The sequence below is a fragment of the Bombina bombina genome, chromosome 7, assembly GCF_027579735.1.
Source record: "Bombina bombina isolate aBomBom1 chromosome 7, aBomBom1.pri, whole genome shotgun sequence".
In the NCBI taxonomy this organism is placed as follows: Eukaryota; Metazoa; Chordata; class Amphibia; order Anura; family Bombinatoridae; genus Bombina; species Bombina bombina.
Window position 1 is genome coordinate 39,429,773 of NC_069505.1, and position 26,348 is coordinate 39,456,120.

Genomic DNA, 26,348 nt, shown 5'->3' on the forward strand with positions numbered 1-26,348 from the left:
TTTTCATCTCAGTACATTCTATGCAATATCTCAACCATTCTTCAGAGCCTGGGCTGACAATCTGAAAACCTGCTTTCACTATATATTTGAGAGGGTTATTAAACACATAGTCAAATTGTGTTAACATTACATGTTCTAAGGAATAAGAGCATTCGCTTTTTTGGCTATTATGGCCTTTTAACTTACATGCATAGAAAACATTAAAAAAACAATTACTATAGAGAGGATCCAGCAAAGTAGCCCAAAAATGTTAAAAATTGAAAAAGTACTCAAAAAACAACTGCTTCCTACAATCCATAAAGAGGGAATTTGCACAAATTAATAATAAACATTAAACTTATCAGATAATTCATAATATTGTTTATTATGAGTCAACAATAAAGCAAAAATCATTCACTTTTAATGAATACATTTAGTCTGATTTTGCCATTTATGTGTATATATATATATATATAATTATACTGTATATATATATTCTACCATTTGCATTGCAAAAAAAAGTCCAATCTGTGAATATTTTTTATAGAACTACTTAATTTAATAACACTATGACCCTTTAACTGGGCATCATGCACCTTTAATACTAACCAGGAAGCATAACTTACCTTTTTACAGCAGCCGAATCTCCCTCCTTGCAAGACACTACATATCTCATCCAGTCAGCACCTCCCCTTCAAACTACAACTCCCACAATGCTCTTTTGTTCACTAAAGCAACCAAGGAGCATAAACTTTATTAGAACTACGATTCCCATCATGCTCCACATAAAGCGTGACTTTTTAATGTCCAATCACAGAGAATATATTTCTGGATCAGGTGACCCCCATTCAATTCAGCTTTATTGGCAAAACGGGTTATAAACAGTGTAGAAATTAATTAGTAAAGTACATGTGTTCTGGCATCAAATAAGACAGGAGGGATTTCTTACTGTGGGGTAAATTCTCAAAAGCCACCAAAACAGGAAAAAAATTCAGAAAAGGATCAAAGGTACAAGTAAGTCAAACTTGAACTTTCATGATTTTCATCAAATTTGATTTCTTTTCTTTGTTGAAAGCTAAACCTAGGTAGCCTCATATGCTAATTTCTCTAACTAAGCTATTGAAGGCCGCCTCCTATCTCAATGCATTTTGACAGTTTTTCAGTTAGACACTGTTAGTTCATGTGTGACATATAGATACTATTGTGCTCACTCTCGTGGAGTTATTTATGGGTCAGCACTGATTGGCTAAAATGCAAGTCTGTCAAAAGAACTGAAATAAGGGGGCAGTCTGCAGAGATAGATACAAGGTAATCACAGAGGTAAAACGTGTATTAATTTAACTGTGTTGGTTTGTGCAAAACTGGGGAATGGGTGATAAAGGGATTATCTATTTTTTTTAAACAATAACAATTTTGGAGTAGACTGTCCCTTTAATTTACTTTAGATTTCAATTTTTGAATTTGCAAAGGGCAGTGAGCTTTTTTTAACCACTGCATTGTGAGAAACTTTGATTAGATATAGTTTATCCCCACAACAAATGTTTTTTTTAATAGCTGTCTGATTCATACTACAAGCCAATGTGACAGCTCACACCGTGGGTCAGTAAAATCACTCTATAACGTAAAACAAATGATCTGAAATCTGCAGCAGGTTAATATTTATCATATCTAACAAATAATGTGACAGCTCACACTGTGGGTCAGTAAAATCACTCTATAACATGTAAAACAAATGATCTGAAATCTGCAGCAGGTTAATATTTATCATATCTATCATATAATGTGACAGCTCACACCGTGGGTCAGTAAAATCACTCTATAACGTAAAACAAATGATCTGAAATCTGCAGCAGGTTAATATTTATCATATCTAACAAATAATGTGACAGCTCACACTGTGGGTCAGTAAAATCACTCACTCTATAACATGTAAAACAAATTATCTGAAATCTGCAGCAGCTTAATATTTATCATATCTAACAAATAATGTGACAGCTCACACCGTGGGTCAGTAAAATCACTCTATAACATGTAAAACAAATTATCTGAAATCTGCAGCAGGTTAATATTTATCATATCTAACATATAATGTGACAGCTCACACTGTGGGTCAGTAAAATCACTCTATAACGTAAAACAAATGATCTGAAATCTGCAGCAGGTTAATATTTATCATATCTAACAAATAATGTGACAGCTCACACCGTGGGTCAGTAAAATCACTCTATAATATGTAAAACAAATGATCTGAAATCTGCAGCAGGTTTATATTTATCAGATCTAACACATAATGTGACAGCTCACACCGTGGGTCAGTAAAATCACTCTGTAACATGTAAAACAAATGATCTGAAATCTGCAGCAGGTTAATATTTATCATATTCATATCTAACATATAATGTGACAGCTCACACTGTGGGTCAGTAAAATCACTCTATAACATGTAAAATAAATGATCTGAAATCTGCAGCAGGTTTATATTTATCATATCTAACATATAATGTGACAGCTCACACCGTGGGTCAGTAAAACAAATGATCTGAAATCTGCAGCAGGTTTATATTTATCATATCTAACATATAATGTGACAGCTCACACTGTGGGTCAGTAAAATCACTCTATAACGTAAAACAAATGATCTGAAATCTGCAGCAGGTTTATATTTATCATATCTAACATATAATGTGACAGCTCACACTGTGGGTCAGTAAAATCACTCTGTAACATGTAAAATAAATGATCTGAAATCTGCAGCAGCTTAATATTTATCATATCTAACATATAATGTGACAGCTCACACCGTGGGTCAGTAAAATCACTCTGTAACATGTAAAACAAATGATCTGAAATCTGCAGCAGGTTTATATTTATCATATCTAACACATAATGTGACAGCTCACACCGTGGGTCAGTAAAATCACTCTGTAACATGTAAAACAAATGATCTGAAATCTGCAGAAGCTTAATATTTATCATATCTAACAAATAATGTGACAGCTCACACTGTGGGTCAGTAAAATCACTCTGTAACATGTAAAACAAATTATCTGAAATCTGCAGCAGGTTAATATTTATCATATCTAACATATAATGTGACAGCTCACACCGTGGGTCAGTAAAATCACTCTATAACATGTAAAACAAATTATCTGAAATCTGCAGCAGCTTAATATTTATCATATCTAACATATAATGTGACAGCTCACACTGTGGGTCAGTAAAATCACTCTATAACATGTAAAACAAATGATCTGAAATCTGCAGCAGCTTAATATTTATCATATCTAACATATAATGTGACAGCTCACACCGTGGGTCAGTAAAATCACTCTATAACATGTAAAACAAATTATCTGAAATCTGCAGCAGGTTAATATTTATCATATCTAACAAATAATGTGACAGCTCACTCTGTGGGTCAGTAAAATCACTCTATAACATGTAAAACAAATGATCTGAAATCTGCAGCAGGTTAATATTTATCATATCTATCATATAATGTGACAGCTCACACCGTGGGTCAGTAAAATCACTCTATAACATGTAAAACAAATGATCTGAAATCTGCAGCAGGTTAATATTTATCATATCTAACATATAATGTGACAGCTCACACTGTTGGTCAGTAAAATCACTCTATAACGTAAAACAAATGATCTGAAATCTGCAGCAGGTTTATATTTATCATATCTAACACATAATGTGACAGCTCACACCGTGGGTCAGTAAAATCACTCTATAACATGTAAAACCAATGATCTGAAATCTGCAGCAGGTTTATATTTATCATATCTAACACATAATGTGACAGCTCACACCGTGGGTCAGTAAAATCACTCTATAATATGTAAAACAAATGATCTGAAATCTGCAGCAGGTTTATATTTATCATATCTAACAAATAATGTGACAGCTCACACTGTGGGTCAGTAAAATCACTCTATAACATGTAAAACAAATTATCTGAAATCTGCAGCAGGTTTATATTTATCATATCTAACATATAATGTGACAGCTCACACCGTGGGCCAGTAAAATCACTCTATAACATGTAAAACAAATGATCTGAAATCTGCAGCAGGTTAATATTTATCATATCTAACACATAATGTGACAGCTCACACCGTGGGTCAGTAAAATCACTCTATAACATGTAAAACCAATGATCTGAAATCTGCAGCAGGTTTATATTTATCATATCTAACATATAATGTGACAGCTCACACTGTGGGTCAGTAAAATCACTCTATAACATGTAAAACCAATGATCTGAAATCTGCAGCAGGTTTATATTTATCATATCTAACACATAATGTGACAGCTCACACCGTGGGTCAGTAAAATCACTCTATAATATGTAAAACAAATGATCTGAAATCTGCAGCAGGTTTATATTTATCATATCTAACACATAATGTGACAGCTCACACCGTGGGTCAGTAAAATCACTCTATAATATGTAAAACAAATGATCTGAAATCTGCAGCAGGTTTATATTTATCATATCTAACACATAATGTGACAGCTCACACCGTGGGTCAGTAAAATCACTCTATAACATGTAAAACCAATGATCTGAAATCTGCAGCAGGTTTATATCCATTGTGTTTCCCTCCGTCTTAGATGGAGTTCTCTGCTTATACCCCAGAGGGTATAAGCAGAGAACTCCATCTAAGACGGAGGGAAACACAATGGATACACAAACTAGATTCCATGACCCCCAAAGGCCTCAATAAAGACATAGATATAGCAGCTTTCCTTATTCAGTAAGCCACATAACTCTAAAATTTCGGAGTATGCAGTATCCTCTGTAACGACATACAAGTGTTATCCATATCTATCTATCTCTTACAAGACTAAGAACTAATAACTACACTATAGTACTATTTATTTCATAACGTATACCAATAATAACATAATATGTTATATAGATACGTATATATCACGACATACTAAACTACCCTGAGACCAAATAACCTGAGTGATATAAATAATAGAAACTATACATACATAGATCCTAACTAGCCAATGAGATTAGTCTAATATTGGACCTTAGAATTATGATGTATGAAGTCATAGATATCTTGATACTATATATAGCATGAACCCTATACATAGTAATATGACTCAAATACACACGAAAGATATATTCCTATTATAAATTAAATAATAGCCTTCCAAAGGGGCTATATAAAACTCTAGAACCTTAGGTAAATCGCTATATTGAAATGCCACGTATACATACTGTATTCCTAACGTACGGAGCATATAATATACACTCCAGAATAAGCAGAACCGAATAACACATGGGTTTCTAAAAAAGCAAGTAATATATATATGCTCCGTAAAATAAAATAATAATCATATAAAAATATTGAAGGTATATATACAACACTTAAAACCTATGAAATACAAAATGTGAATAAGTGTTTATGTGAACATCTACCTCACACTTACATCATAATACGACCTTACTCCTGCAGAATGTATATCACATTATATTAATATATTGTAAAGAATGAGATCGAAAATAATAAGGGAAAATACGAAGTAATTTAAAAACTACATATCCCACAGATCTCGGTTGTATTCAACCTATCAGTACACACTTCTGTTCAATCACGTGTACCGATAAGCAACCAATTACTATACAATGTAATATACTCAATATACCTAAACAAACATGAAACTAACGTCACGTCACGCGGGCCTTCTTGACCAATCATACGCTGAGGGCGTGCCGCCGCCCGAAGCGTATAAAACAAACGATAATCGCTCAGCACTTCATCCTACCCTCTGAAGAAGAAGGATTTTAACCTTTGAAACGCGTCAGGGAATTTAATTCTGTGTAAACACATTTTAATTTACGTTTTATTTATTGTTTCTTATATTATACTATCTTGCTCCTCCTTGTAGCTAGTTTACTAGCGACGCTTTGTGTGCAATTGTACTGTACTGTATTATTCACGTTGGAATACACCACAGCTGCATGCAACTTCTTTAAGAAGTTTGTAATTAAGACTGGAGATCTCGCATCCCATTCTAACCTGTGGAAGGATCCTTTTTAAAAAAATATATGTGCCATATACATACCTCATAGTGTTTGAGGATGTCAAATGTGAGTGCTATATAAATTGTATTTTAATGCTTATCTAGAAAATAAACGGTATTACACTATATATTCTTTTTGTGTCTCCCTGGGTATCTTCACGCTGGAGAAAGTTAATACCAGAACAGAAAGAGCACTCCAAGAGGCGAACCATTAACCCACAGGAAGTGTAAGGGAGTAATTCATCATCAGAAACATATCCCTGCATACTCCAAGAGGGTAACGAATACCATAAAGAGGCACAGCAGGATACAAGGAGGAAATCCAATCATCTATATATACCCCCAGTGCGGCATACTTACCTCATTCGATTGAGGTAATATCTGGTAAGGGTATTATATACCAACTATAACTGTATAACCACTACGTCTGGAGACTCATTACGAATTATACCATTTTTAGGACTCGTATGAACACTACTTCTAAGTTCATATATTTCATATGCTATTTTTAGCTGGACTATTATTTAATTTATTTTATTTTTTAACATTATTATTTAATGTTTATTATTTTTTAATTTTCTTTTATCATTGTATCTTTTATTAGTGTATTTTTTCTTTTTGTCACAACATTTAATCCTCACATACCTCAACAGTATATTGGACATATAGGCGCTGTATCCACCTTTATATATATATATATATATATATATATATATATATATATATATATATATATATATATATATATATATATATATACAGGTGTCCCTCGGTTTACAACGGTTCAATTTGCATGTGACTGCTATCTAAAAGCATTGAGAAGCAGTGCATTGATTAAAATAGCCAGTAGGTGGAGCTGTCCGCTTGTGTTGCAGCAAAGATATGCAAGCCAAGCAAGCTAAAATGAATCAGTATAACTAGACCTGAGCTATCGAGCAGCTTTCATAGGAACAAGATCTTCCTGTCTATAAATCAGTCCAGATTGGAATGCATAGAAATAATTGTTTGCAGAAAAATGCAAGTGTGTGTTGTGTGATTATTATTATTTTTTTTATTTTTTTTAAGTTTTAAACAAGCTTTATTGAAGTAGAATAAAAAATGGAATGGGCATTAGAGGGTTGTTTGTGTGATTATTTTATTAGGTTTATAATGCTGTTTAGCATTTAAAGTCTTCATTTCAAAGCTTTAAAAATAATGTATTAGGTGTTACTTATAACAATTTTGAGAGGGGCCTGGAACCTAACTCCCTCACTTCCCATTAACTTACATTATAAACTGGGTTTCAATTTACAACAGTTTCGATTTACAACTATTCCTTCTGGAACCTAACCCCGGCGTAAACTGAGGGCTACCTGTGTGTGTATATATATATATATATACATATATGCAAACAACAAATGTTGTGCAAAAGAGATTTTCAGGGACATTCAGGGACATTTCCAGGGACAAAAAAAATCCAGGGACATACAACAAAATCCAGGGACTGTCCCTGGAAATCAGGGACTGTTGGCAACGATGTATAATGTGACAGCTCACACTGTGGGTCAGTAAAATCACTCTATAACGTAAAACAAATGATCTGAAATCTGCAGCAGGTTAATATTTATCATATCTAACATATAATGTGACAGCTCACACTGTGGGTCAGTAAAATCACTCTATAACATGTAAAACAAATTATCTGAAATCTGCAGCAGGTTAATATTTATCATATCTAACATATAATGTGACAGCTCACACTGTGGGTCAGTAAAATCACTCTATAACATGTAAAACAAATGATCTGAAATCTGCAGCAGGTATATATTTATCATATCTAACATATAATGTGACAGCTCACACCGTGGGTCAGTAAAATCACTCTGTAACATGTAAAACAAATGATCTGAAATCTGCAGCAGGTTAATATTTATCATATCTAACATATAATGTGACAGCTCACACCGTGGGCCAGTAAAATCACTCTATAATATGTAAAACAAATGATCTGAAATCTGCAGCAGGTTAATATTTATCATATCTAACATATAATGTGACAGCTCACACTGTGGGTCAGTAAAATCACTCTATAACATGTAAAACAAATGATCTGAAATCTGCAGCAGGTTAATATTTATCATATCTAACATATAATGTGACAGCTCACACTGTGGGTCAGTAAAATCACTCTATAACATGTAAAACAAATGATCTGAAATCTGCAGCAGGTTAATATTTATCATATCTAACACATAATGTGACATTCAAATCTTCAAAAATACTATTAAAATAGATAACCTTATATTTCATATGTATTTGTTTTATATACAGAATTATTTTATCACCTAAAGTCAGATACTTTGAAAATATAAACATAAAAAATAAATCAGTATTATTTTAAATTTAAAAAAACTTCTATTACAACAAAATAGAATTTTGGTAATACCATTTTTTCTTCATTCTCTTGGTATCTTTATTTTAAAAAGCAGGAAGCTTATGAGACTGCCTATTTTTAGTTCAGCACCTGGATAGCACTTGATGATTTGTCGCTACATCAGTAAGTGCTAGGGCCGGCTTGTAAGCTTCCTGCTTTTTCAAATAAAGATATGAAGAGAACAAAGGAAAATTGTTAATAGGAGTAAATTAGAAAGTTGCTTTAAATTGCTGCTCTATCTGAATCGTGAAAGAAAAAAATTGGTTTCAGTGTCCCTTTAAAATTTATTTACTTTGCTTAAAGGGACATGAAAATTAAATATTTTTCTTCCATGATTCATACAGAGCCTAACGTTTTAAACAACTGTCCAATTTACTTCTATTATCAAATGTGCTTCATTCTCACAGTATTGTTTGCTGAAGAGATACCTAAGTACCATCCGGATCACTACATTGAAGGAAACAGTGCTGCCCTCTAGTGCTCTTGCAAAACTGCTGCCATCTAATACTCAAGACACGTGCACGCTCCTGAGCTTACCTCTGTGCTTTACAACAAACAAAAAGAGTGAAGCAAATTTGATAACAGAAGTGAATTGGAAAGCTGTTTAAAACTGCATCCTCCGAATCATTAAAGTTTAATTTTGACTTTACTGTCCCTTTAATTAAAAAAAACAATGCAACATATAATCCATATGGACATTTATCCACCTCCTGCGCTGCTTTGCTCTAAGTACTGATGTGACGTAGATAAACGACAAGTGGCTTCCCGCGCGCGTTTCTCTCATGTTGATGTCGAGATGGGAGAAACGCTGGTGTCGGGCAGCACCGAAGAGTCAAAAAAACACTGACAGTGCATTAGAAAGTGATCAGCTCGTCCTGCCCGTCAGCTTTTCACCTATAGATCCCTTATATTATACCACAAGAGCTTTTCTAAAAGCGAATCTGTGATATTGGTACCTATAGATTTTAGATTTTTTTTAAAAAGCTGTTTATTTTTTTTAATATTGACACTATAGATTACCTACATTATAGCACAAAGAGCTTTTAAAAGCTTTTTGTTTTGTTTTTTTAAATCTTTATAAAGAAAAAGCAGAATAAAAGCTCATCCAATTAATATACAACATAACCTAAAACACACGTCGTCAATGTATCATCTCACATTTCCAATAAGCAGTACAATAATACAAAAATAGATAAAAGAGAATATTCAAGAAGTGTGTTTATTTCAGTCTTAAAGGGACACTGAACCCAATTTTTTTTCTATCGTGATTCATATAGAGCAGCAATTTTAAGCAACTTTCTAATTTACTCCTATTATCAAATTCTTTTCATTCTCTTGGTATCTTTATTTGAAATGCAAGAATATAAGTTTAGATTAGGGCTGCAACTAACTATTATTTTCATAATCGATTAATCGACCGATTTTTTTTAATCGGATAAAAAAATTAATTCATTAATTTTTTTCCTATATTTAAAATAAAATCCACATACTGAGTGTTATAAAAATAAACTTTACATTAAAACAACTGTTGGTCCAATTTTTTAAGCAGCAGAACAAATTTTTATAATTAAGCAAAACAAACCACAAACTGTTTAAAAGGAGGTAGAACTAGTGATAGGTAGACTATCACTGCTTATAACATTCTGTTATTCACTCTTTCAGAAACTTTTCATTGAAATGCAAAAATGTCAACATGACCACATGCTCCTGGCTGAGGTCGGCTCTCTTTTTTGCAAGCTATTTTGCCTGCAACAGAGAAGAGGCCCTCAGATGGTGTTGAGGTGCCTGAGATGCATAAGTAGTGTTTTTGCCAATTTCACCAAGGTGGGCTATTTATCTTTGTTAGCTCTCCACCAATGCAAGGGGCCTCTTAAAGTAAGCCTGGACTTCATTCTGACATAAAAATATATTGAATATCTATATGCAATGGTAAACAACCAGCTAAAAGGTTAGGGGGGAAAATATCTAGTCCACTCTTAAAATAACAGATATATACTTACAGAGGTTGAATTTGGTACATATTCCAATTAGTTAAAAATATTACAAAAAAAATAAATATAGAGTATATATAATCAGCAATAGCAAGCGATCCGCTAAAAATTGTGCAAACAGGTAATAGTGACATCAATTCATATAACTCCCATCAATCTAGGGCTAGGTGTAAATAACAAGCTTGGCACTATATCATGCACAGCATAGCCCCAAATCACCTGATTTAATATAAACAATCCAAATGATGACTCCTATTTTATTTCTGGGTTGCACATAAGACAGGAGTAGCTGTAAACTTATAGTGTCCTGAAAAAGTGAAAAGTATACGTCTGTAGACATCCTTTGGGTCAAGGGCATAACCATAAAACACAATACCATGTGCAGGAGCTCATTGGAGTGAACCAGCTGGTGCTGTGCACAGACCAACTAATTGCAAACCAACTAATCGATTATGAGAATCGTTGACAACTATTTTCATAATCAATTATTATCGATTATGCCGATTAGTTGTTGCAGCTCTAGTTTAGATGCCGGCCCATTTTTGGTGAACAAACTGGGTTGTTCTTGCTGATTGGTGGATAAATTCACCTACCAATAAACAAGTGCTGTCCATGGCTCTGAACCAAAAAATAGCTTAGGTGCCTTCTTTTTCAAATAAAGAAAGCAAGAGAACGAAGAAAATTTGATAATAGGAGTAAATTAGAAAGTTGTTTAAAATTGCTGCTCAATCTGAATCACGAAAGAAAAAAATTGGGTTCAGTGTCCCTTTAAGGAAAGTTATAAAAACTGAAAAAAATAAAAAAAAATATCCTACGTCTATCGTAATATTAAAAAAAAAAATGGTGCCAAGTGCAGCTAATTCGATCTTGAAGGGACATAAATCCCCAAAAATGTATTTCATTATTCAGTTAGAACTTACAAAACAACTTTGCAATGTACTTCTGTATCCTTTGTTGAAAAGCATGGGTGTAAGCTCAGGGGTGTGCATGTGTCCTATATAGCAGCAGCTTTGCAATAATGTTATACATTAGCAAGAGCAGCACTATTTCCTGTCATGTAGTGCTGCTGGAATGTGCACACTACCTATCTAGGTATCTCTTCAACTAAGAATAACATGAAAACAAAGCATATTTGATAATAGGAGTAAATTGTAAACTTTTTTTTAAAATTGTATTCTCTATCTGACTCGTGATAGAAAAAAAAAATAGGTTTTATGTCCCTTTAAAGGGTAGTTATAAGAACTCTATTGTGAGAGAGAAAAAATCCAAAAGTGTATTTAAAGGGACACTAAACCCAATTTTTTTTCTTTCCTGATTCAGACAGAGCAGCAATTTTAAGCAACTTTCTAATTTACTCCTATTATCAACTTTTCTTCATTCTCTTGCTATCTTTATTTGAAAATGCAGGAAAGTAAGGTTAGGAGCCGCCCCAATTTTTTTTTTTAAATATTTCCGCATATTCATTGCTGATTTCACCTATAGATTACACACAATATATAATCACAAAGAGCTTTTTTAAAATCGAACCTGTTTTATTTCCAGTATCACCGCCTATAGATTTCCGAATCAATTTAACACGTTATATAATGTCACCTATAGATTACCTACCTACATTATGTTAGAAAGAGCTTTTTTTTGTCTTGTGTGAGGACGTTTGTGCGAGTTATTGACTTTTTTATATATGATCTCATCATTTGGCGTTAATATTATGACCAGCTGGTGGCATGAAATGCAAAAAAACTGTAGCCTACATCAATACCTGGGGTTGTATACTTGTCCTCAGCAGAGAAGTAAAGCTTAGGTTACAACATGGCGATGCCCATTGCTTTGTAGACACTAAAACATTACACTATTTTTTATCAATATTTTAAACTACTAATATAATTTGTAAACTACATCTGCATATTATTCTCAGGCTAATCTTTGCTTTGAATACATTTTATGTCTAACAATAATTTATTATTTAATGTCCCTTTAAATGGACAGTGTACACCCATGTTCATATAACTGCATGTAATAGACACTACTATAAAGAAGAATATGCACAGATACTGATTTACAACTCCAGTATTAAACCTTTTAAAAATGTACTTAGAAGCTCCCAGTTTAGCACTGTTGAAAAGGTTAGCTGGGACACCTACTGAAATGGGCTAGGAAAGCAAAAAGAGCAGACACTCTCCAACTCCCCTGCATATGAAAAGACCCATTACACAACAGGAGCCTGTAGACATCAGTATGCTTCTAAAAATTTGGGGCTTGGTTAGGAGTCTGAAAATCAGCACAATGTTATTAAAAAATAAGCAAAACTATACATTGTTTCAAAAACACTTCTTGATGGGCTGTATAAATATATCATCTACAAAACATTTATGCAAAGAAAAATCTAGTGTACAATGTCCCTTTAAAGGGACAGTCAACACAAACATTGTTATTGTTTAAAAAGATAGATAATGCCTTTACTACCCATTCCCCAGTTTTGTGCAAAAAACATGGTTATTTTAATATACTTTATAACCTTTAAGCCTCTAAATTTCTGCCTGTTTTTAAGTCACTAAAGACAGCCCCTTGATCACATGCTTTGCATTTGCTTTTCACAACAGGGGAGTGCTAGTTCATGTGAGCCATATAGATAACATTGAGCTCACGCCCGTGGATTCTAACAACACAGCACTAATTGGCTTAATTGCAAGTGAATAGATAGTCATGTGATCAGGGGGCTGTCAGAAGATGCTTTGATACAAGGTAATAACAAAGATAAAAAGTATATTAATATAATAGTGTTTTCTGTGCAAATCTGGGGAATGGGTAATAAAGGGATTATCTATCTTTTTAAACAATATCTTTTTTTGTGTGACTGTCCCTTTAAAGGAACATGGAAGTCAACAGATTCCTGGGAAACTACAGCACAATGTACACCAGTACAAGGTTCCATGGTGTAATGGTTAGCACTCTGGACTCTGAATCCAGCGATCCGAGTTCAAATCTCGGTGGAACCTTCCTATTTTTAACTTTCTCATTTGCATGGATAAATAAGATGAATACTAGATATCAATAAATACTACATAAAGACATCATGTATCAGTTAGTTAAATATGCAAAACGTGTCTAAAAATGAAATAACATTGTAAGCTTAGTTGAATAGATAATTAAAGGGGCAGTAAAGTCAATATTAAACTTTCATGATTTCAATAGAACATGAAATTTTAAATAACAAAGCAAATTTGATAACAGAAATAAATTGTTAAGTTCTTTAAAATGCCATTCTCTATCCAAATCATGGAAGTGTAATTTTGACGTAACTGTCCCTTTAATTTAAATAGATACACACCGACAGTTGTTCATGGAAATGTCAGCATTGTCAGGATGGCCGAGCGGTCTAAGGCGCTGCGTTCAGGTCGCAGTCTCCTCTGGAGGCGTGGGTTCGAATCCCACTTCTGACAATTTTGTGAGGGGTATTTTCTGTGTGGTCTATACTGTCTTTAATGGATAGAAGGTCATTTGGGGCCACTGCCCCCCCCATACAGTAAATACATTAGGTAGGTGATTGACATTTTAATGACAGGGATATGACACCCGACATTGGAAAGAGGAGGCTTCTCCGTTTCTAAACTGGCGTCTCATATCTCTGTGTCTTAACAGAGGGGGAGATAAGGGCTCTGTAGAATCCCTTCCCCCACATTAGAAATTACTTAGTTTCTAGCAAGGTAGGTGATAACCGTTTTCCTGGAATTCCCTGACTGGCAAGGGTCCGGATTAGAGGTGAGACCCTCTAGGATGACAACACAGCAGTGAACAAAGCAAATTTGATAATAGGAGTAAATTGGAAAGTTGTTTAAATTGACATGCGCTATCTGAATCATGAAAGATTAATTTTAACTTTACTGTCCCTTTAATTTAAAGATACACCTCCACAGCTGTCTTTACAACCCCAGCTTTGTCAGGATGGCCGAGCGGTCTAAGGCGCTGCGTTCAGGTCGCAGTCTCCTCTGGAGGCGTGGGTTCGAATCCCACTTCTGACAATTTTGTGACATTTTATATATATAGTTTTGTTTTTTAAACTTGGTTATAATAACATAGTATAAATGAATGTATTAATTGTAAGTGCATCAATCCTGCCCCTTATTAACCGTTTTGCTGCTGAGACATTTTCACACCCCTGTGCTAGAACTTTAGTTGTTTGTTCCTCATTGCATTTACATAAACTTCTATTTAATACAAAATAAAGAAAAGGAATTATCCCCTTTTTTCAGCAAATTAAGCATTTTTAGAAAATAACTTCAGTTGGCAGAAATATCATAAAATAGGAGAAAACCACCATATGAAATGCAAAATACATTTAAAAAAATGTAATATCTTTCTACGTTGTTTGTAGTAAAGAGCAATATGTGAGTCTCTATTTCCTGTATATTTCAGACTCACATTATACTGTCCCAAATTTATCATCACCTGAAAACACCAACATTTCATATGTTCTACCTATAGTGTTCAATTCTAATTACCAACAATAAGGGATCATTTATTATTTGTGTCATTGAGCACCATTTAGCTATTTATGTAGAAAATTAGTAGCTATAAAATATATAACCAAATATTACTTACATCAGTGTTTTTCAACCAGTGTTCCGTGAGAGATCCTCCGGTGTGCCACGGCAAACTGACAACAGTGTGACATATTTTTTAAACTTTGCTTGTTTTTTACTCCCAGTGCAGGGGTAGTTTGTAGGAGGCATGGCATAACAGCACAATACATACAGTATGTGTGTGTTTGTGTGTATGTGTATATATATATGCTCTATTAGGCTACAATGTGTGATTTTTTTAAAAAGTTTGTGATGGTGGTGTGCTACAGGATTTTTTAATGTAAAAAAGTGTGCCACGGCAAAAAAAAGGTTAAAAATCACTGACTTACATTAAAAAATGACACAACATCTGTTTTTCCAAGAGGGTGACAATGTATGCACGATCCTACCCCTGTATAAAGTCTCTCAGCATTGCGAAACTTAAAAAATAAAAAATTAGTTGTTTGAAAAGTCATTCTATATAGATTCACAACCCACTAGATTACGCCGTTTACCTTCAAGGGACAGTCAACTCCAAAATTGTTATTGTTTAAAAAGATAATCCCTTAATTACCCATTCCCCAATTTTGCATACCTAACACAGTTATATTAATATACTTTTTACCTCTGTGATTACCTTGTATCCAAGCCTCTGCAGACTGCCCCCTTATTTCATGGCTATATATTTATTTATTGGCTTGCATTTTAGACAATTAGTGCAGTGTCAGGCACAACTCCACGGGTGTGAACATGTTATCTATATGGCTCACATGAACTAGCAGTCACCTGTTGTGAAAAGCTAATAAAAAATCCCTCAAGGCAGAACATACAGTGATCTGAGGTGTCATCGCAGAAAATGCAGCATGTCTGCCGAAAGAACAGTACACATGCAGGCACTGTTAGCTCTTTAACTTTTGACCGTTAACATTTGACAGTTCTCTTCAAACAGAGTTGTGCTCTGGCTGCACTGTGTAAGTTTATCACAATGCATCCAGAGCAAAGTGCTGTTTGAAGTGAACAGTCAAATATACATCAGCGCTGCAAAGCAGCAGTGCATTGATTTTGAACTGGCTCCCAGATTTTTTTCAAACCCGCCCCTAGCCTTTCCTAGTCTGCAAAGTCGTTTTCTCTAAATGTAGGACATTCTTATGAGCATTGCACCTTTTTTATTACTACATTTCTATATAATTTGTATTTGTAGGACGTACCCTGTACGTCGTTGGTCCTTAAGGGGTTAAAATTGAATTTTATTTAAAAATGACCTGCAGAAACTTTTTCACTAAACAAATCTCATCACAGGAAAAAAGCACGTGCTAGTGGCTTAGAAACAGGCAGAAATGTAGAGGTGTAAATGTTATAAAGTATATTAATATAACAGTGTTGGTTGTGCAAAGCTGGGGAATGGGAAGTAAAGGAGTTATCTATCTTTTTAAACAATAACAATTTCGGTGTTGACTGTCCCTTTAATCTCTAGATGCCGTTAGAACGTTCCATGTCATCCTAAAGGCTCTGGGCTTTAACGACTTTAGTACAGCATGGAGCGTCCTAGCTTTTGCGGTGTCCTGCTCCCCTCCTTGTTAAAACAGTGGTGGATCCGACTGGGGGATGTGCCGAGCAATTCAGGCAGTCCTCCAGCAGCCAATCAGCACCGTTTTGAGTCACATGATCGCAGTGTAGATCTTGTGACTTCCTTTATTCACTTTTGTTGACAATCGCAACTAGGACGGTTGCCTCCGACCTGAAGGAATTAAAGGGACATTATACACATTTTTTCTTTGCATACATGTTTTGTAGATGATCTATTTATATAGCCCATAAAGTGTTTTTTTTATTTAAAAAATGTAGTTTTGCTTATTTTTAAATATCATTGCTCTGATTTTCAGACTCCTAACCAAGCCCCAAAGTTTTATGAGAATACCGTCAGCTACCTTCTCCAGCTTGCTCCTGTTTGTGTAAAGGGTCTTTTCATATGCAAAAGATGGGGGTGGGGGCAGTGTCTTATTTGCCACTTGCAGTGGGCTTTACAGCTACCTTTTCAACAGAGCTAAACTGAGAGCTTCTAAGTTTTTTTTTTTTTGTAGTTTTTTTTTATATTTATTGTTTTTATTAATGATTTGCAAAATACATGAAGACATAGGTAAAGATACATCATTCTGATATGGTCATTCACAGTAGTCGCTAACATTCTATCATGTCGGCTTTATCCATATGTAGTATAGTCCTCTTGTCATTCTGGAAAAGTCCGGCACAATGAGTGCCCATTAGTTGTGCAAACTGTGAGGTCATTACTCGTATGTCTTCAATTATATATTAAAAGTGTAAAACAATAGTAAACTTAAACAGTGCCAATGTAATAAAGCAATACAGGTAATGCACAAGGCGCCATCCTCCTACCATCAGGTCCCCAGGTCTGGTCCCAAAAATATGTATTATGTACTAGTATTAGGAAATAGTTATGAACGGTCTGAACGTCCTGGCACTCTCTGGACTCTGTGACCTTTAACCTATGTGTTAAGATGGGTTGCTGTCTAACTCTAGTTTGGTTGTTACTTGTATGATGAGTTTTTCTTTGGCTAGTGCCGTGAGTGTGTAGTACCATTGTGATGAACGGATTGGCCTACCCTGAAAGCGAATCCTGCCACAAGAATTTAGCATTTAAAATCATGTCTGTTTGGTTTCGACACATGTAACCATATTTTTCCAAAGAATATTGCTCTTCTACTTCCTCCAACCACATAGATCTAGTTAAAGTGACTGACTTCTTCCAGTGGCAGGCTATCAGCCTCCTTGCACTGTTTATGCCAATCTGTAAGATAAGCATTCTCAGCCGACACCTCATTTTGGGCATGTTGTTCAGCAGTGCCATGCCTGGAGTCAGCGTAAATTAATCTCCCACACACTTCTTGAATGCAATTCAACAACCCTCCACAGTGAGTGGATTCTAGGGCAATGCCACCACATGTGTAGTAAATCACCACGCTCCCCACATTCACGCCAACACAAGTTTGGTGCATTGGGGTATATACTCGATAACCTTGATGGGGTCAAATACCACCGCAAGAGGATCTTGAAGTTCAATTCTAATAATACGGGAGAAGTTGAGGATTTTTTGACTGATCTAAAAATTTGTTCCCAGGTTTCAGGTTCTATGTGCTCTTTTAAATCCGAGCTCCATCTGTCTGTGTAAGTCGGTAATGTTTCCGTCGGGTTGTTAATAAGTAGTTTACGTGTTATGGAAAGAGTTCCCCTTGGTATAATGCCAGTGTAGCACAGCCGCTCGAAAGTAGTCAACTGTCTCAGAAGGTCCGACTTAAATGGGGAAGTGTGTATATAGTGGTGAAGCTGTGCATATTTAAGCCAGCTATGTTAGTTAATTTATCTCTCTCTAAAAGTTTTCCTGCCTCTATGAAGTTAAACAATGGTATCTAAGTAAGTTTTTAAAAGGTTTTGTACTGTATTTTTATATCAGTATCTGCATCTTATTCTTTATAGTAGTGTCTATTACATGCAGTTATATGAAAATGAGTGTATACTATCCCTTTAATGTATCACACTCCTGTTATGTATAAAGTTGATGGTTGCTCCCACTCACTCACATTAGTGGCAAACCTTTATTATTTATATACACAACGTGCCAGTCAATGTAGTGGAAAATTAGCCAGATTTATATTTTGTCTTTATAATTTATTGTTGATCTTTATTAGCAGCTGTAATATTGTTCACTTACTTTTCAGGACAAGACTTGTTCCCTTCATTAATTTCTATCTATTTCTATCTATTTATGTTATATTTAAACTGTATCTCGGCAAGATTTCACGTTTCCCAATTTCTTGTTTTCAAAATGTAATAAAACATTTGAAATTCAAACGCTGTCGGCTGCTTTATCCAGTACATAACTTACATTAAAGGGACACTCGGTCAACTTTCATGATTCAGATAGAGCAGCAATTTTATTCAACTTTCCAATTTACTTCCATTAACAAAATGTGCAGTCTTTTTATATTTACACTTTGTGAGTCACCAGCTCCTACTGAGCATGTGCAAGAATACACAGAATATACATATATATATTTGTGATTGGCTGATGGCTGTCACATGATACAGGAGGAGGGGGAATAGACATAACTTTGAAATTTGTAAAACAAAACAAAAAAATCTACTACTCATTTGAAGTTGAGACTTGCACTGTCTTGTTATTATGTATTTTTTGTTTATGCAAATCTACTGTATTTACTGGAGTTTTTTTAAGATGAACAGTGATATCGAGCCGGTTGTGATTTAAGGACCTATTTGTTGTAGTTTAAAAAAAAACTGTGCAAAGCAGGAGGGCTATAAGCAATAAATCCTGACTTTTGGGGACCTAAATATCGATATAAATAAAAATCTATTAATTAGGAGTGCAGAATAAAGGAAACCAACCCCTCATTTGAAATAGGTAATCCCCTCTTTAATGTGAGGGGTATTTTGTGTGTGGTCTGTGCTGTCTTTAGTGGATAGGTCATTTGGGGCCACTGCCCCCCCCCCATACAGTAAATACATTAGGTAGGTGATTGACATTTTAATGACAGGGATATGATAGCCAACATTGGAAAGAGGAGGCTTCTCCGTTTCTAAACTGGCGTCTCATATCTCTCTGTGTCTTAACAGAGGGGGAGATAAGGGCTCTGTAGAATCCCCTCCCCCACATTAGAAATTACTTCGTTTCTAGCAAGGTAGGTGATCACCGTTTTCCTGGAATTCCCTGACTGGCAAGGGTCCGGATTAGAGGCGAGACCCTCCAGGATGACAACACAGCAGTGAACAAAGCAAATTTGATAATAGGAGTAAATTCAAAAGTTGTTTAAATTGACATGCGCTATCTGAATCATGAAAGATTAATTTTAACTTTACTGTCCCTTTAATTTAAAGATACACCTCCACAGCTGTCATTACAACCTCAGCTTTGTCAGGATGGCCGAGCGGTCTAAGGCGCTGCGTTCAGGTCACAGTCTCCTCTGGAGGCGTGGGTTCGAATCCCACTTCTGACAATTTTGTGACATCTTATATATATGCTTGTTTGGGTTTAAACTTGGTTATACAAATAGTATAAACACATCTGTAAAATATGTTAAAATGGTGCGACGATAATGGGTTTAACTTTCATGATTCAGATAGTGATCAATTACAAAAAAAAACTTTTCTTTTACTTTTAGTACCATGTTATAGTCTTTTTTTTTTTTTATATATGCACTTTCTAAAGCCCCAAGACTAAATCTGTGATTGGCTGTCACATGATACAGGGAAATTTGTCAGAACAAAAATCTACTACTAAGTTGAAATTCAAATCAAGCGTTACTGCATTGTTTTTTTATTATGCGTCCGGGAAATATGCACTTGTCCTGTATTTAATGGTAAGGGACTAACCCAGCAATTTCTCATCTTTATACAGTTTATGAAAGATCATCTATAAGAAAGTGAGACACAGATGTCACAGGTGTGTGTGAAATAATGGTTGCTCGTTCAGAAGACGTGACAAACACAGCACGCAGAGCTGGCTCTTAAAGAGGAGTGTACTGTAAAATACTCCCCTTTAATGTGCCCCCAATTATTTTATAAATTTAAAATAGCTGATTTGTCCCGTTGAAGCTGCTACTTACACTAATAAAAATACTGCAGTATTATCTATAGAAAGGCTATGCAAACAGCCAGCAGCAAAAAAATCAACCCTCGGTGCGGTTGTGAGACAGCCTTGCCCATTTAAAAGAATGTTCCATGGGCTAATTGAACTACCATTCTTATTAATGACTTGCCTAAATACATTGTCCCTTTAAAGCTTTTTTATTCAATTAATAATATTTTTTCACCTGTTTATACACGACAGGTGAGTGAGTATAATGAACCTTTAACTCTGAGCTAAATTATTGGTTATCTTTTAACAGATGAGAATATTTCTCTGATTGGCAAAACAAATAATTTACAACAAAAAATTAAAAGCATCTGCAGTTTTTTTTACTGTACGGAGCAGGTTTACTGTACCATGAATGTTCATTGTGATTCAAGTTACATTTAGGGGATGTTAATAATTTCTGGGCATCTAGTACCCATACCTCAAAGTTGGTTCATCCTAGATTTAGTTATCTTCAGGGGTTCACTTACCACATTATATTAGAGGTTTTTGGCTACAGTTTCACTAGATCTCATCTACTGTCCTCTCCCACTGCGCAATCATGGTCGCTATATTATGAACCTTCTCTTATAGGCCTACATTGCAACATAAGAAAATGATTATATCTTAGTTGCAGACCCATTGGCTTTATACAAGAGGCACGCAAGTACTACAGAGCTTAAAGGGACAGTCTACTCCAGAATTGTTATTGTTGTAAAAGAAAGACAATCCCTTTATTACCCATTCCCCAGTTTTGCACAACCAACACGGTTATATTAATATACATTTTATCTCTAAGCCTCTTCTGGCAGCCCCCTGACTTATCTATTGACTTGCATTTCAGCCAATTAGTGCTGTGTTGTGCATAAACCATGGGCATGAGCACAATGTTATCTATATGGCCCACATGAACTAGCAGTATCCTGTTGTGAAAAGCAAATAAAAAAGCATGTGATAATAAGGCTGTCTGTAGTGGCTTAGAAACAGGCAGAGATTTAGAGGTTTAAATGTTCTAAAGTATGTTAAAATAACAATGTTGGTTGTGCAATGCTAGGGAATGGATAGTAAAGACTTGTTCCCTTCATTCATTTATAGCTATTTCTATCTAATGATGTTATATTTAAACTGTATCTCAGCAAGATTTCATGTTTCCCAATTTCTTGTTTTAAAAATGTAATAAAAGGGGGCGTGTCTAGGCAGCGGCCATGTTAGGTCGCAATATCTGCAGCTCTGTGTATGATTTCTCTAAATCCGCCGATTTCTGAGCCCATCTAGCAAGCTATTTAAAAATTACCCTCAGATTTACATGACTCTTTAATCACTTCGATCCATATAAATTTAGCAGGATTTATGAATACTGGACCCAGATCTGGACCGTTGAGACCTTTGGCGGCGGCCTCTCCACGAGGACTCAACACCCCCCCCCCTGTATAAGGGGTATAGCAGTCACGCTAGGACTGCTTCTACAAAACTATTAGAAGGGAACCATCGACTCTAATTAGGTTCTAATCCGTCAGCTAACCTTATTACAGAACCGACGCCACATCCAGAGTGTAAATGGAGGCTGTTACCAGATGGGAGGCAGAGGTCCACCGGCTCCTGCAGGATCATTTCCGACAACTAGAGAGAGACCTGTGCAGCATTATGTTTGGTGAGCGGCCTCAGATACAACAGACATCATCAGATGGAAAGGAGGGAGATTAGGATCACGACCTTGGTCTAGACTTGGAAGTGGAGGCATGTTGGGGGACTGCCCTCCTGGCTGCGGCGCAAACCCTAGTAAAGTTGGAAGATGGGCAGTCCTTGGCTAATAGCGCCCCTGCACTAGTAGACCTTGAGACTCCCAGTGACCTGCTTGGCAGCGCAGAGCTTTTGGCTCCGATTCAGTTTATGCCTGCCCCGAGATGATTTGGGGAAGCTGCTGCGGACTTGATGGCGTTTGAAGTGCCACATACAGTGAGTCGCCCCCCATGTACAGCAATACCTGGGAACAGGAGCTTGAGCCACCCACAGGAGCTAGATGGTTTTGCCGACAGCGTTGCCTGGGCTACCCTGGTGAACACTAAAGACGCTCCTCTAGAACCCAGATTACCGGTGTCCGCTGCTACCAGATCTCCACACATATGCCGATTGCTAGGCATGGAGTTTTGCATATACGCTCCCTTAAGGGGGGCCATCTCACTTACCCAGTATGTTTAATATTTGACGTGTTATGCCCTTATCCTTTTTTCCACCTATCTAACTGAGTAAGATTTAGATATCCATATCTTATTGCAGGAGGGTTCCTATTACTTATATATAATGCTCCACTGACACAAGTCCTAATGATATCTCCTGACTTAATGCCTTTACTTACTGGTGTTTGACCTCATTCAATAATGCATATCCTACCATGCTATGTAAGCTGATACGCTATAATTATTCTAACGTTCACATACTTTATTTCTCTAAATGTTATGTCTAGTACAGGTGAATAGAGTTCTCATTCTGATATCGCAAGAGGTGAATACAGCTGATCACTATTACAGTATCTTGTAGGTGTTGTAGCGTAGTTGCAGCCCTAACTACGTACAGTGACAAAGTATAGATCACATGATTTATAGGTCTATGCATAACTTTTACGAATGTTGCATTTGGAATAACAACTGGTCGTTCCAGTTTTACCTATACCTCTTTGGTGTGGAGTAATATAAATAGCTACTTACTGTTGATGTGCTGTCTGCGGCCGAGATGGCACATTTTCACTGAATCATTGGAGCTAGGTGGCTATTTGGGGTCACACTTATACTTTACGCAGTGCATCATATGGCTTTAACTCCCTGGAACTTAAATGCATAATTCTAGATCTATAGCAGTCATATATTTAGATAGATCAACTTACATAACTATTTATGGAGATCTCTACTCATACCCATCTTGGCATATTAATGCATTTTACTGAACTACTATAACATAGCACCTACTACAACTAATTAGTTTACCAAGACTAGAAATGATGGTTTCCCTTATCAAACTAAAGTTCATTACCATTTTATTCCCCACGTTTCTAAGCTTTGAAATTTTTTTTTAACCATAGTGAAAAGTTATATTCCCCTCCCCTGTAATCAGAATAAAAGAGATTCATTAATAGAGACCCAAGAGTGGTCTCTTACAGTCCTTAATAGCCCTTTCTAGCTTAACATATTTTATATGACTTTGAGACTCCTCACGGTTCATCTAGAGGGTGTATAGTTGAACAGGCATAATCTATATTTCTTTCATGTAATTGGCAAGAGTCCATGAGCTAGTGACGTATGGGATATACAATCCTACCAGGAGGGGCAAAGTTTCCCAAACCTCAAAATGCCTATAAATACACCCCTCACCACACCCACAATTCAGTTTTACAAACTTTGCCTCCCATGGAGGTGGTGAAGTAAGTTTGTGCTAGATTTCTACGTTGATATGCGCTTCTCAGCAGGCTGAAGCCCGGTTTTCCTCTGAGTGCAGTGAATGTCAGAGGGATGTGAAGAGAATATCACCTATTGATTTTATGGTTTCCCTCGCAGGAAATCTTTTCATAGGTTCTCTGTTATTGTTCGTAGGGATTCATCTCCTACCTCCCTTTTCAGATCGACGATATACTCTTATATACCATTAGCTCTACTGATAACCGTTTCAGTACTGGTTTGGCTATCTGCTATATGTGGATGGGTGTCTTTTGGTAAGTATGTTTTCATTACTTAAGACACTCTCAGCTATGGTTTGGCACTTTATGCATTTATATAAAGTTCTAATTATATGTATTGTACTTATATTTGCCATGAGTCAGGTTCATGTATTTCCTTCAGCAGACTGTCAGTTTCATATTTGGGAATGTAAACATTTTTAAGAAATTTATTTCTTACCTGGGGTTTAGTCTTTTTTCAATTGACTACTTCTTGCAATTGCGGGTATTAGGCCCGCGGGTCCGTCAAATGCTAAACTTTATTGCGTCATTCTTGGCGCAAAAAAGTACAACTTCGTCATTTCTGCCGTCATACGTGACGCCGAGACCTTTCACACGGGGGCGTCATTAGTGACGCAAGTGTGTCATTTCCGGTCATTTTTGGCGCCAAAAAAGAGTTTACGTTACATTGTGCGTCATACTTGGCGCCAATTTTTTTTCATTATTTCAATACCCCTTGTTTGTTTGCCTCTTGTTTTTTGCTTTCAGGGGCCTATGCTATTGCATTTTTTCCCATTCCTGAAACTGTCATATAAGGAAATAGATAATTTTGCTTTATATGTTGTTTTTTTTCTCTTACATTTTGCAAGATGTCCCAATCTGATCCTGTCTCAGAAGTTTCAGCTGGAACATTGCTGCCTGACATCGGTTCTACCAAAGCTAAGTGCATTTGTTGTAAAATTGTAGAAATTATTCCACCGAATGTCATTTGTAATAGTTGTCATGATAAACTTTTACATGCAGATAATGTTTCTATCAGTAGTAGTACATTGCCAGTTGCAGTTCCTTCAACTTCTAATGTGCATGATATACCTGTAAATTTTAAAGAATTTGTTTCTGATTCTATTATGAAGGCTTTGTCTGCATTTCCACCTTCTAATAAACTTAAAAGGTCTTTTAAAACTTCTCATTTAGCTGATGAAATTTCAAATGACCAACAACATAATAATTCATCCTCTTCTGATGAGGATCTATCTGAAACAGAAGATCCTTCCTCAGACATTGACACTGACAAATCTACTTATTTATTTAAAATAGAGTATATGCGTTCTTTATTAAAAGAAGTGTTAATTACTTTGGATATTGAGGTAACCAGTCCTATTGACGTTACGTCTAATAAAAGTTTAAATGCTGTTTTTAAACCTCCTGTGGTTTCCCCAGGGTTTTTTCCCATTCCTGAGGCTATTTCTGATATGATTTCTAGGGAATGAAATAAGCCAGGTACTTCTTTTATTCCTTCTTCAAGGTTTAAAAAATTGTATCCTTTACCAGCAAAATCTATAGAGTTTTGGGAAAAAATCCCCAAAGTTGATGGGGCTATTTCTACTCTTGTTAAACGTACCACTATTCCTATGGAAGATAGCACTTCCTTTAAGGATCCTTTTAGATAGGAAGCTTGAATCTTATCTAAGGAAGGCCTATTTATATTCAGGTCATCTTCTCAGACCTGCTATTTCTTTGGCTGATGTTGCGGCTGCATCAACTTTCTGGTTGGAAAATTTAGCGCAACGCGAATTGGATTCTGATCTAGCGTTGTTCGCTTACTGCAACATGCTAATCATTTTATTTGTGATGCCATTTTTTATATTATCAAAATTGATGTTAGATCCATGTCTTTAGCTGTTTTAGCTAGAAGAGCGTTGTGGCTTAAATCTTGGAATGCTGATATGACATCTAAATCTAGATTACTATCTCTTTCTTTCCAAGGTAATAATTTATTTGGTTTTCAGTTGGATTTGATTATTTCAACTATCACTGGGGGAAAAGGAGTTTTTTTGCCTCAGGATAAAAAACCTAAGGGTAAATCTAAGGCTTCTAATCGTTTTCGTTCCTTTCGTCAGAATAAGGAACAAAAACTCAATCCTTCCCCCAAGGAATCTGCTTCTAATTGGAAGCCTTCCTCTAATTGGAATAAATCCAAGCCATTTAGGAAACCAAAGTCAGCCCCTAAATCCGCATGAAGGTGCGGCCCTCATGCCAGCTCAGCTGGTAGGGGGCAGATTAA

General features: G+C 35.7%; 1 protein-coding gene and 4 non-coding genes across 5 annotated transcripts in view; 4 read left to right on the plus strand and 1 right to left on the minus strand.

Annotated features, from left to right (window-relative positions):
- The window catches only part of BSCL2 (BSCL2 lipid droplet biogenesis associated, seipin), a 64,193-nt gene extending 63,508 nt beyond the window's left edge, over window positions 1-685 (minus strand). The window contains exon 1 of the mRNA XM_053720051.1: window positions 606-685. The gene's annotated coding sequence lies outside the window, so the exon portion shown is untranslated. The remainder of the gene's footprint in view (window positions 1-605) is intronic.
- A 12,673-nt stretch (window positions 686-13,358) lies between these two features.
- TRNAQ-CUG (transfer RNA glutamine (anticodon CUG)) lies at window positions 13,359-13,430 on the plus strand. The gene has a single exon. It is a non-coding gene; the product is annotated as a tRNA-Gln (tRNA).
- Window positions 13,431-13,791: 361 nt separating this feature from the next.
- On the plus strand, window positions 13,792-13,874 carry TRNAL-CAG (transfer RNA leucine (anticodon CAG)). Its single transcript has one exon. It is a non-coding gene; the product is annotated as a tRNA-Leu (tRNA).
- Window positions 13,875-14,370: 496 nt separating this feature from the next.
- On the plus strand, window positions 14,371-14,453 carry TRNAL-CAG (transfer RNA leucine (anticodon CAG)). Its single transcript has one exon. It is a non-coding gene; the product is annotated as a tRNA-Leu (tRNA).
- Window positions 14,454-19,937: 5,484 nt separating this feature from the next.
- On the plus strand, window positions 19,938-20,020 carry TRNAL-CAG (transfer RNA leucine (anticodon CAG)). The gene has a single exon. It is a non-coding gene; the product is annotated as a tRNA-Leu (tRNA).
- The last annotated feature ends 6,328 nt before the right edge of the window (window positions 20,021-26,348 follow it).